Consider the following 13,451-nt stretch of genomic DNA (forward strand, 5'->3'; position numbering starts at 1 on the left):
GTGCTTCTGTTCAGTTTTACACTTGTGAGTTTCAGCTGCTAAACTCTGTGAAGACAGACACAGAAATCCGACCATGTGAAGTTACTCAATTACTTATTCATATCTCAAACACAATACAAGCAGGCACGCACATATACAGAAATGATCCAAAGAAATATAAAGTCAAAGATCTTCACTTCCTTCATCAAAGTTGTTTGGTTCACTATTTATATTCATCACACCCTTATTTCTTTAAGTGGAAATCAAGACTTAAGGAAATGCTGTAGGCATATGTTTAGGGAAGAGTTCAGATCTGATCTGACCGGTCAGCATATTGTATCATTAAAATTTGACCATGACTCTGAGATGAACCATTGATTGTCTTTTTTTTACTTTTAAATTAGGAAGCATTATTATTTATCATTGGCTGTTGCACTGTGCTTCAGTCTGTTCAAGGAATTTACTGTGACAAATAATTCAAATCTGGACATCAACAACTCTAGTCCTTGATCCATGCCATCTGACAGATAACTAACAAAAAAGTTTCCACAAACAATGACTCTTCAGTCAAGTCAGCATAACATTATTAAAACTCCCTTTATGAAGCTTCAAGCACATTCTAATGTTGGCCTGTAATGCCAGTGCTACTAGCACATTTGTTTTTAGATAAATAAATAAATAAATGTGCTTGTGGCACAGAATTCAAAGGGCTGTTTGATACAATATTAATGAACCTGAATGGCCTGAGATTTAACTGCATTTTTTGTATGAACATCCATGACTCTTTTCCTCTTACTAAGGATGCAGTACTTGTATCCACCAATTTCAATGATATCCATGTGATGCTCTGATAGGTACACCTCAACAGACCAGTTGTATCCTGTACCATATTTTTTTTAAATTTATTTATTGGTGTTTGACATACATACGATGCAACTAGCACCATCATAAATAGTACATCTAATGATTCATGGATGCATGCAGAATGTATAAGTAGCTGACAACAGATAATAGCAAACATCCAGAGCCACTGAGAGCCAGGACAGGCCCAGGGCAAGATGTGTGATTGGGCCCCATCTCCAAATACAGGAATCCAATTTTATTATTATTTTAAAGGATGTTTGACATGATTTAAGCATAATGAAATTTTGGGAATATTGGAGATACACAAAAAATACTTATTAAGATGAAATACAGAATAAATATAATTTCTTATAAACCCCCTGGTTACCAGAAAATCTGTATAGCATTGCCTACCAATCGGGTGTCTCAGACCCATGTTGTTTTAACTGACATAAAATGACACTATTTTGACTACTTATGATGTGAACGATTTTTGAGGTATAAGTACTTTTAAAACAATTTTATTTATTTAAATTTTACATTAAAAAAAAACACCATTTTTATATTCCACTGGTGGCTTTTATTCTTATTGCAAATTTGTGCACGGTTTGCAGACCATAGCAGAATGATCTGGCATGTAGCTTTGGTACACTTATAACATGACTTTTTCATCTTTCTTCTCTATATAATATGAACATTTCCTCCTTTTCTTAGCTTGTGGTTTCACTGCCCTTCCTGGATCTGATGCTACTAATCAATTCATTGACTTCATTACCCTTGCTAGATACTTTCCCAAATTAATGATGAAAGTCTGCCACCTCATTTTTATTAGTAGTCAGCATCATACAAACTATGTATGCATTCATTAAACTTACATCAATCATGTTGAAATAAACCACCTATGGCCACCAACTTGTTTTTCTCTTCAGACCGTAGCATCACATCTGATCCATGGCATCAACATTGCCCTTTGTGGCATTATATGTCATTATAACTTCAGGATTCTTTACTTGTGATGATAACACCATTGGTTGGTCATGAAGAGAGCTAAGGACAGTAACAATTTTTTTTAGGAACATAGAGGCTTTTATCAAATCTAGTTGAAAACCAAGTAATGTAGAATATACCTCATGTTCTTTAGGTGTAATAAAATTGATAAGCAGTTTACATTTGTTTTTGTTTTTTTTTCAGTTAGTACCAACTAGTGTCAGATTTTTTGACAGCAAATAATGAACTAAATTGAGAGATGTGAAAAAAATTATCACAGACGAAATTATGTCTAGACTTTTAAAGATCAATTACCAGGGTTCTCATGACATTCTCTCCAAGTCACGAGGCTCTGGTGTCTTCCTCCTTCCCCAAATACACTTTCATCTTTCAGCAGTAGCTTGGTGCACTGTCACAAATTGTGCAGAACTTTATTCCATATCTACCACATTTTGATGGGAGGTATTGTTGAAATAGACAGTGTTCTCAAAATGTGGGCTGTTTGCCCATGGTCATGCACCACCTGGAATGTAGGCATCCTTACGGACAATTTTCCACATCTCAAAAACTTTTCTGGTTGGTTCTAATTTGCCTTCCACTTGACCTATGTTCATGTCAGGCTGCTGCATTCTCAGTGTGCAGCACCCTCAAAAATTCCATGCAAGCAGTTGCGAGACATAATTTCATTGAAGAGTGGTCAGCCATTTTCAACACTCCAAAGCTAAATGATATCTTCATTTCATGACTTGTTGACTAGAGACAGGATCATAACATCAAGAAACTTTTTCATTTCATGAATGTCTGTTTCAGTCCAGTCCTTGTAAACGATTTGATCTTCATTGTTTCTCCACAATCACACTTTGTCAATGAGGGGTACACCAAAGAACAACATAAAAAAAAGATTCTTTATTATTGCAGCTCCTATCTGAATAATTTGTATGTCCCTGGTCTTCTTTCAATACATCCTTTTTGTTCCATCTACCAGAAATTCCAGCTTGAGGACCTGTATCCAATGTTTCATTGCCATCATGAGAAAACAATAAGTTACACTCAACAGAATTTGCACTGAACTGTTTTTCTCCATCTTCATAAAAGGATTCTTCATGATCAACATCTTCATGTAGTTCTGGGTTTCCAGCAACATCTACCTCATTATCATCGTCACTGGAAGATTTGCATTCACTAGGTGGGTTTTCAGAATCAGATGACTACTCCAGCAATTCCCTTATCCTCTCATTTGATAGTCCTCTTCTCTGTAACATCTTCACTTTGTAGAATAGACAATTACTATGAAATAATACACCAAAATAAACATGTGCTTATCACAAGAAGGACTGTTGAACACAGAAACAATAACAACATGAGTCAACAATGACATGTGACTTAACAGATGTTGTACAGACAAATATCTGGTTGTTTAGAAATTGCTTCTAGCTGCATAGCTCTGCAAGGTCCATATAGGAGGAAAGGTGCACCACCACTTTAACACTGAGTCATAGGCAAATTTTTAAATATCTTTTTCCAAAATTATGATTAACTTGACAAATTAGGAAAAGTCATAAAATGTAATTAAAATAAAATGTATAGTTACTAACAGAGAAGATATTAAACATCATAGATAGACCTGTGTGGCCTGATTCTAGAGAAAGGGTTAAACATTAAGCAAACCTGCAATTGGTCCATGCATGACAGTGCACTATACCAATATGCTCCAAAATGCCATGTGCAAAAATTTGATTTTTCAGGGGCTCGTATCTCAGTTTCTATTGATCACAGAGATAAGTTGTCAACTGTTTTTGATGCCCTCAGCTTGGTGACCATAGAATAGAATAGAAGTCTATTGTCTCATAATATATAATTTCAGGTCATTGACTTAATGTACAAGAGACCTGTCAAAACACTAAAATTGGTTTACAGTTTTTCTTATAGTATCATTAATGTAATATACTGTACTGGATATGTAATTAATATGCAGCTAGTAAGTTTTCTTAAAAAGTAGCAAAGCTTCAAAAATTAACAGTCTTAAATACTTGCTCTGTCCTGCTCAAATGTTCAGGTTTCCTTTCGTGAATTCTTCTACCGAATAGTAAAATTTCTGCACTAGTTTCTCATATAAGGTTTACTTCAGTGTTTCTAAATTTATACTGAGCAATTCTCTTCCTTTCCTTCTGTTATAAATTTCATACCCATATACTGTGTAGTTTGAGCATAAAGTTTTAAATGGTAGTTGGAGCAGCAAAAAATTATTTCCATTTCTGGTGTTGTAATCACACTGAAAATGATATGCTACAAATAAATCAAGGTTACTATCTACAAAGACAATCAGCCCAGCTTGTAGTTGTATAGAGAGGAAACACTTAAGACTTAATATACTTAGACTTTTTAGGAGTGGGCAACATGTTTTTCTTCACCCTACACTGTGCATGTCTCTAATGATGGTTTTCTGAAGTTTTAATATTTGACATATATGGTTTGAGTTACCCCAAAATACAATTCTGTACCCTATTGCAGATTCAAAATAATTGTGATGCACTACTTTTCTTATGTCCATACAGGTAGCATTGTACAATATTCTCACTGCAAATGCTAGGCATTTAATTTATTTGGAGGGTGCTGCATATGTGAATCTCATGACAGATTTTTATCCAATTGCAAGCCTATGAATTTCACACAGGTAGCTTCCTACAAATCCTGGTTTTTGTAATTGACTTGAACATCCTTTAATTTTGCTAGTTTTGTTTTAAACTGCATTAACTGGGTCTTTTCTATGTTTAATTTTAATCCAAAAAAAAGTACAGTTTCAGGAATATGGTCAATACTATCCCTTTCAATGATAACAGATGTGTCATCTGCAAATAAAACTGAATGACACTTAGTGGTAGATCATTTACATTAAACAGAAACAGAATGGGACCTAAGACAGAAACTTGGGGTACTCCTTGTGAAATGGCTTACCAATTTGTAGTACAAGTTCCTCTCTGCGATGATATAAATGCTCTTTGTATTTGATTGGTTAGGTATGACTTAAATCTACCTAATACAGTGCCCCTAATTCCATATTTTTCCAGTTTACATGGTAACAAAGAGTGGTTCACACTATCAAAGGCCTTTGATAGGTCACAAAAAATTCCTATGGCATGCAGTGAGTTGTCTAGAGAGGATCTAATTTTACATAGAAAATGGTTTATAGCAGATATTGTAGTTTTGCCTTTTTGAAATGCATGCTGATTTTTTGAGATTAGCTTAATTTTTTCTAGTAAATTTTGAATTTGCATTATGATTATCTATTGGAAGAATTTTAATACTGTAACTATCCTACAGTACATTGTCAAAATTTAAACATTACACACTTTCTCCAACCCAAGCAAATTGAACAAATCACTTTGCTGTTTTGCATTAGTTGTAGTCTAGTGTGGACCTCAGGTGGCTTACAAAATTGCCATTTTCATTGTGTGATTCCTGAGAAAACTTCAAAAATCACAATTTTTGGGTATGAAAAGTACCAGTTGTGGGGATGGCCATGTCTATAATTTCTGTTCACAGCAGATTATTGAAAATTTTGCCACATGTTTTGTAGATGATATTCTCAGATAACTTTGAAACTTCTTTTGATATTGTTATCCATTACAGATCTATAGATTCAAATTTGTCATGCTTATGCAGTAAAATATCCAAGTAATATCCATTCTGGGGCATAATTGTAATTTTAACAGACATGGACACGTGGAAAGGGTTCTAAGGTCATCACAAGGATTCTGGGGTCACCAAACTACATTTTTCATCAGTATTTTTCATCCATAAAAGTTCATGTTGCATTGTCTCTGTATAATGGGTGCTTCACACCTAAACAAATATGTCCAAAGTGGTGCTGCAGAAAAAAATGGGCTGAAAAGTATTTAACATGGCTAAAAAGCACTAAATGACTGTAAAAAATTACGTAAATCTGGAAAGACTGCAAATTCAGTAAAATATTTCCTATAATTTTTTCATTTGTTTATGACATAAATAATAAATCAGTCATTTTAGATGAACTGCAATCAATGCACAAAGTACTGAGCAAAGCGCAAAGCAAAAGATTTTGTACCACCCTTAAATTATGTGCACTTATTTGTTGTTTATAATATGTGTCAAAGTGTATAAATTGTCTTGAAGTGTGACTGATGGATTTTGTTTTACATATTCTGCAAATAGAAGAAGGGAAGCAACAGAAAAATTCTCAAGCTTGGACACAAAACAACAATAATATTCCTCTCAATGAGAAATAATTGGGGAACCAGCTGCCTCAATTCTCATTCTGCCTTCCTCACCAAAGGCATGCAAACATACTCACACTTTTTTATCCTGAAAGAGAACAGCAGAGAGACAGTGGCAGTGGAAGAGAGAGAAGGTAGCTCCAGTGGGAGTGAAAGACAGAGAAGACAGTGATGGCAGTACAGAGAAAAGTGTCAGTGAAAGAGAGAGAGAGGTGGATGAAGACAATAGCAGTGGCAGCCAAAGAGAGAGGAGACATTGATGGTCAGTGAGAGACAGTGGTAGTAAAAGATGAAGAGAGTTGCATTGAGTTAGAAGGAGTTGGAGCAAAAAAGAGAGAAAACAGCGGAGATGAAAAAGAGAGATGAGTGGACACCATACATAGGCTTGGGGAGGGGTGGTCTGAATCCTGGATAACATGTAGATTTAGGATGTAGGGCAGAGTGCATTTTGGACTGAAATTTTAAGCACGTGAATGTAGGGGAAATGATAAGTTGGACTCTCCACCCTGTCCTGCCCCCCAATATTTTTGTGATGCCACAGTATGGTTGAGGCAATGGCAGTGGCAAAGAAAGACAAAAAAGAAGCAGTCCAAGCAAGAGAGGAGACTGTGGCAGTGGCAAGGCAGAAAACTGATATGACTTAGAAGTTCAGCTTCAGGTGCTACTCAATAACAAATTAGTATAAAATGCATGTATGCTCTATTTAATTTTATTTTTTAAATTGATTTGATTTGCTTTCACTTCATTTTAAGACAAAAGGCTAAATATTATACTGAATTGTATCAGTAACACTGTGATATGAAGTGCTCTGTCCCCACTCATCCCATCACATGTCCATACATTTCAATAAACAGACATCAGCACCCTCACATACAGACTGCCATGAACTGTGCAGTGGGGAGCATATTATAGCCTACAAGCCTATAACACTGTCAGTGCCATTTTATGAGCTTTTTGTTCAGGAACTGTTTGAATCATAGTGTCAGTGTAGCTGCCTTGCCAAATTATATTCAGTTTCCAAGGTTCCCAAATCTGTGAGATGTTGTGCATAGTTTATCTGAGAAAACTTTTAACATGAGGCAGAATGCTGAAAGACTTTTCTGCTTCAGCTACAGTCACTGGAAGAGTGTAAAAGATACACATACATAAATATACATTTGGAAGCAAGCTTATAATTTTAAGCTGGTGCATTTTATTCAAGAGTTCTAATGGTTCCAAAGTAATGTATTCAGAGTTTGAAGTATGAGTTGTTTTAAAATATTTAATTTCTACTTCTAAATCTCTTGTGACATCATAATGGTATTCATTGATAAATAACTTGCACGCCCCATAAATCTGACTGTCAGTTATTTTTAAGTATTTCCATAAAACCCAAATGATTCATCTAAAATTGTCACTGTTTCTAATCAGATTTTCAAGTTAGACACTAGGCTGTCAGTCATGGCATGAAATACATATATCTGTAATAAATCTTCTGAATTCACATCAGCCACTTCATTCCTGGCTTTGACACGAAATGATTTCCTCTTCTTAGCGCACATCTCCAGAAATTCAGGATTGATATTAATTGCACTGGCAACAATTGTATATCAGAGAGAATGGTGTCCCATTTTTTGTAAAGATATTTTAAGTCATTTAATAAATACTCAACTGTCTTACCTCAACATCAATTGTGGTATTTTGAGCTTATAATAATATGGTTCTGTAGTCAACTGATACCCATAGCTTTAGTTAAATGGATGCTGTGATTAAACACTTGAATGATATTACGTAATCCAGAACAACCCATGCCACAGAATGTGTTCCAACTGACAAATTTAACTTAATGAGAGTTTCAACAACAATGACAATTTTATCTAAGTGAGCTGCAATTGGTCTTGCAGCATCAGCCTAAGCACTCCAAGGGGTTTCAGACACGGAGTATAAAGAAGTTCCGACACTGTTTCAGAACAGGTGGACTGCTACTAAACTTGTTGCAAGGACATTGTATCATTCCAAATAAAATTCTGCTTCATGACAACTCTCTGCTGCATGTACTCCACATAACGCAATATCCACATAATGCAATAACAAGTATGCACAGAAAATTTTATGAGAGAATTTCACTGAAGAAAATGAGTCTGAGCTCCTTTATAAGACCACGTAATATTATTTCAGTTATCATAAACTTGTCTGTGGCATCCACTGATTGGAAATGAGAGTTAATATGTGTTGATTGATTTAAATGTGCAATAGTAACTCTCTTTTTCTGATTGCAATTCCAAAAATCTTCATTTATTTCATGTTTGTCAATTTCCTTCTTGGAGTAAATATGTTGTTCACTCAATATGCTTTGAGTCAGGAGTTATATCAACAATAATTGAATAATACTTCTCAGTTCTAAGATGGCACCCCTGACATGAAGGGCTCAATTAGAAATAAATTCACTCTGAGTACCAGTTGACAGATAATGCACTTGTAAATGCTTTCCAAATCTTGTAGGTTTCTGACCTTGTTAATGTATTTTGCAAGAACTGGATCATAGTGACTCATGAGCTCTAACATCACAAGGAAGTTTCCATTATTTGTATCTCCAATCTTCTCAGGTGAACCTCTGAAGGCCAAATCTCACTGACCAAGAAATGATGTCACATCAGTTTACCCATGAAACTTGGCTATCCTACTGAAGAACAAAACAAGAAGATTACTGGTACCTCTTATCTTCTGAGCATCAGCATGGCCAATGTACATATTTCATGTCACTTCATTTCATGTTTCATGATTCTTCCAAGAAAACTACATACAAGTAAAAATATTTTGTTTTGTGTATATTCTCAAATGTAAAATATTTTCTATATACTTGTTTCTCATGTAAAATCACCATGTGATGGAATCGGAAGTGCCTTATCTTTGAATGTTGTTGACAAACCTACCAAATCATAACAACATTTCACAGCTGTTTCCATGTACATTTGTTGAGGAAATGTTTTGGTAGGATTTCAAACAGCATTAAGAGAAAGTGCATTTTTGAATCCACCACACTATAGGTTTAGTGCATGATGTCTAAAGAAAATATTGTTTATTGAAGATTAAATGTGAAATTGGCCTGTGTGAGTCACAAAACTGAAGTGGAGAGGAAGAGCTAGATTGGTTACCCTGGTTCTGGGCTAATGTTCTTTTATTTATAATATAATATAAAAACTATTTTACAATAACAGGCTGATTTTTGCCAACTTAGCACCTTTGGAGATCTACATCTACATCTACATTTATACTCCGCAAGCCACCCAATGGTGTGTGGTGGCGGGCACTTTACGTGCCACTGTCATTACCTCCCTTTCCTGTTTCACTCGCATATGTTTCGTGGGAAGAACGACTACCAGAAAGCCCCCGTGCACACTCGAATCTCTCTAATTTTACATTCATGATCTCCTCAGGAGGTATAATTAGGGGGAAGCAATATATTCGATACCTCATCCAGAAACGCACCCTCTCGAAACCTGGACAGCAAGCTACAATGCGATGCAGAGTGCCTCTCTTGAAGAGCCTGCCACTTGAGTTTGCTAAACATCTCTGTAACGCTATCACGCTTACCAAATAACCCTGTGACGAAACCCTTGAGAGACCTGGCCCACTATGAGGCCTGGGCCCTGGGGATTTTGTGCTCCCCCACCCCCCTCCCCCCCCCTCCCCCCCCCCTCCCCTCATTAGCATGCACACATCAAACAGAGTATATATATAGTAACTGATAATATAAAACATACAGATCATAATAATGACCAACTAACACAGTTCTTTTATATTATAAACAAGCAGCTGCAAAGAAGCAGACATACGCCAATTAGTTCTGAAATGATAGTGCAATATTTTCTTCCTGTTATACGATAGCTTCTATAGTACTTACACAATATGAATACGTGGCACAATAGACAGACAGTCCATGGTATGGTACAAAAGCTCTCTGTGGGAAGAGACTGTCAATTACATGTGCATGTTAAAAGTTTTAAAAAGTCAATGATGATTCTATAAGCTGCATTAGTGGTTATAATTGAGGTAAACTGTTGTTTCCATTTGCTTAGTCCCTTCCTCAAAGTTATTTGCTGATCGTGACACTTCTCACATGAAATGAATATGTGATGTAGATCACCTTCTAATGATGAGTCATAGGAATAAGGTACCTGTCCTATGTAGATGACTGGGGAAGTTTCTTTCAAAGAAGCTCACTCTTCTGATGGATGTTCGGTGTAATCTACCATATGTCCATTCTGTAAGCTACAATGTTTTGGGAAGCCTAGTTTGCACCAGCAACCTCTCTGCCATCATGTTTTTCCCACTTTTCTTTCAATGAAATGTGTGTCCTAGCATTATGTTAAGGGATGTTGTTAAATACACTGAAATTGAGGATAAGTAGGTGCCTGTTTTGCATTGTGTCCTTTGCAAAGGGACTCATGAACTGGAGCACTTATGTGATACCCACTGCATTTGCAGTAAACATTGACTGATTATGAGGGAGGGAATTTGATCTCTTTGCTTAGAGATCAGGAAGAAACCCACCTATAGTTGTTCAGTTATTTTTTATCTATAAATGAATATTTTAATCATGTCTAGGCATCACATTTTTATGGTTTTCTATATTAATAATAAAACAGCCATGTCTGTCTGAACATGCTAATCTCCAAAACTGATAGACAATTTTTCATGGGGTTTTCACAAGTAAATTCATTGAGCATAGCTTAAGGTAATGTGTGAGCTTTATTTCATGAAAATCAGATCATGGAAGGAAAAGAAACAGTGATTTAAAGTTTTATCTTAAATGTTGTGTCTGTCTACTTATCTTCTTGGACACACTACTCTCCAAAATTACTAGACATATTTTCATGGGATTTTCACAGGTAACTTGAATGTATTTTGGGATAACTTATAGTCTTTATTTCATCACAGTCATATCACTAATAAAAAAAGGATATCATAATTTAAAGTTCTAGAAGTGTGCTCCACTTAGTAGTTCAGATGTTTACCTCAGTTATAGTGTAGTTGTGGTAAAGAACCAAGAACCAATAGATGAAACTGTTATATTTTTATTTATTTTTTATTTTGTTTCTTATTTTTTACCTCAGTGATGGAAGTATTTTCAGAAGCTTACATCAGTGACAGAATTAAATGCTGCAATCTTATCTTCATGAATACATACTAACATTGAATTTACTTGGCTAGCAGTTATGGATTTACTGATTTTGCTTAGTGTCAGTGGTGACAGATCAGAGGAGGCAAGGGAGGTTGAGTCTCCTCACTTTACTGTAGTAGTAGTAGCAGCAGCAGCAGTAGTAGTAATAGCTGTATCTGCAGTAAACCTTCATGCACTTCCTCAGTGTGAGCAAAAGACATTAATACATATCATTTCTTCTAAACTGCCAGCAATAGAGAGCAAGTCAAATTACGAAAGCTTAGCCTTAACCTAAGACAGCTGGAGGGCTGAAGCATATGTTGAGGCAGCCAGAACCATTCTAGGCCACCTGCAAACTCTCAGTTGCCATGATGATCTGACATCACTTCAAGGAACAGAAGAGGGAGTATAGGCTGTTGTAGCCATGTTGCTGTGCACTTCAGTGCCACGGGAAGTCAGCAGCTGTGGTGCTACAGCATTAGTTGTCACATGTACAGTGAATATGAACAGATAAATGTGCTCCAAACTAAGGTCCGTGCAAATGCCCCTGTCTCACCCCCACACCCCCACCCACCCCCACCCCCACCCCCACCCCAAGCTCTTTCTACTCTCTGTTTTACACACTGCCTAAATTTATTTTTGCAGTGGAGCTGTTCATATATAAAACCAGGATTTTTTCCTCCACACTTCAGGATATTTCTGCTTTCTTCCACTGGGCTTCCAAATGCATAGCAATTCTCGATAATACTGTTGCTAAATGCATTCCTTCCAACAGAGAAATGAAATGGAGCTGTAAAGCCAGAATAATATTTGCCATTTATGAAAACCATCTGGGGCTAATTGAACTCTTAAATTAAATAATTAACAGTCCAGACTCAAGTGGAATTACTAAAGAAAAGTCTGTGGTTTCAAAAATAGCCTCCTATACATTGACTTTGTTTTCCTCCTCTCTGTTTTTCAAAACATGTTTTTGAAGAATGAACTGCTTTTCCACATTCTTCAGGTAATAAAACCAATGATGCACAGTTTTGCAATAATGCTGTCTCAGAATGAATAGCTTATATGAAAAACTTGAGAAATGAAGATAAATTGATCGACTAATTCACAATGTGAAGTTTCCATGAATAAAGCTGAAATGATGGATGAATGCATTGGCAATCCACTGATGTCAAAATACAAACAGGTGTATGAGGTATCGGATAATATTGCAATAGAGCTGGAAACAAGATTTTTACATCCTTAAATTAGACAATGCTACTCAGTTCACCATTTATGCTCAGCATTTCCCTGTAGATGGTTTGGTTTCATTATAGTGCATCCTGCAATCACTCACAGGTGCTTGTACATCTAATTGCCTTCATTCTTGAAACAAGTGTTTCAGCTGAAAGGAGTTTTTTGTTTTAAATGTGTAAAAACATATTTGAGGAACAGTGTGGACCAGGGTAACTTGTCTGCTCTTGTTTGTACCTCAGCTGAGAAACCAATACTGCTAACATCTGAAAGAAGAGACACATGATATGGTGATGTCATCAAAAATTCGAGAAGAAGGAGGATCATTGAGTTAACTTGCTTTACAAGTAACAATGCTCAAACACCCAATCTACCAGTTCATTTATAAATAAAAGTGAGTGCCATTATTATTACTTGCAGTAATAGTGGTAATCATCATCACTGTCTTAGCAGTAGTAGTAGTAGTAGTAGTAGTAGTAGTAGCAGCAGCACTGCTTTCAAATGGAATTTAAAGAAGGGCCTTTGTGTCTCATTGTTTTTATGGTTTCGTACTTCCATCAGTAAAAGTGGAACTCTTATAGCATTGCTTTGTCAATAAATTTGTATTTTCTAGCCAAGAAGTCAAACATAAATTAAACCTCTACTAGTAGAAGCAGTAGTTGTAGTGGTTGTTAGGAGCACTTGGTGTGTCTACATTACAAGAGAAGGAAAGGGAATTTTCCAATTTGTTTCCCAGCCTCCCTAGAATTTAAGTCAATGATCTGTCACTGCTTTATGTGTTAGAAACTTAACGAAATTGATTTGCTCCTTTTGATAGGTTTAATTTATATTTGACTTCTTGGCTAGAAACAATGAATTTATTGACACAGCAATCCTGCAAGAGCTCTATTTTTACTGACTGAAGTATGGAACCATAAAAACAAAAAGATGCAAAGGCCCTTCTTTAACTTCCATTTCAAAGCACAGTGGTGTAGCTAGTCATGAATATGTTTTTAATGTTTAATATTTCTTATTTG

Source organism: Schistocerca piceifrons, chromosome 4, assembly GCF_021461385.2.
Source record: "Schistocerca piceifrons isolate TAMUIC-IGC-003096 chromosome 4, iqSchPice1.1, whole genome shotgun sequence".
Taxonomy (NCBI): domain Eukaryota; kingdom Metazoa; phylum Arthropoda; class Insecta; order Orthoptera; family Acrididae; genus Schistocerca; species Schistocerca piceifrons.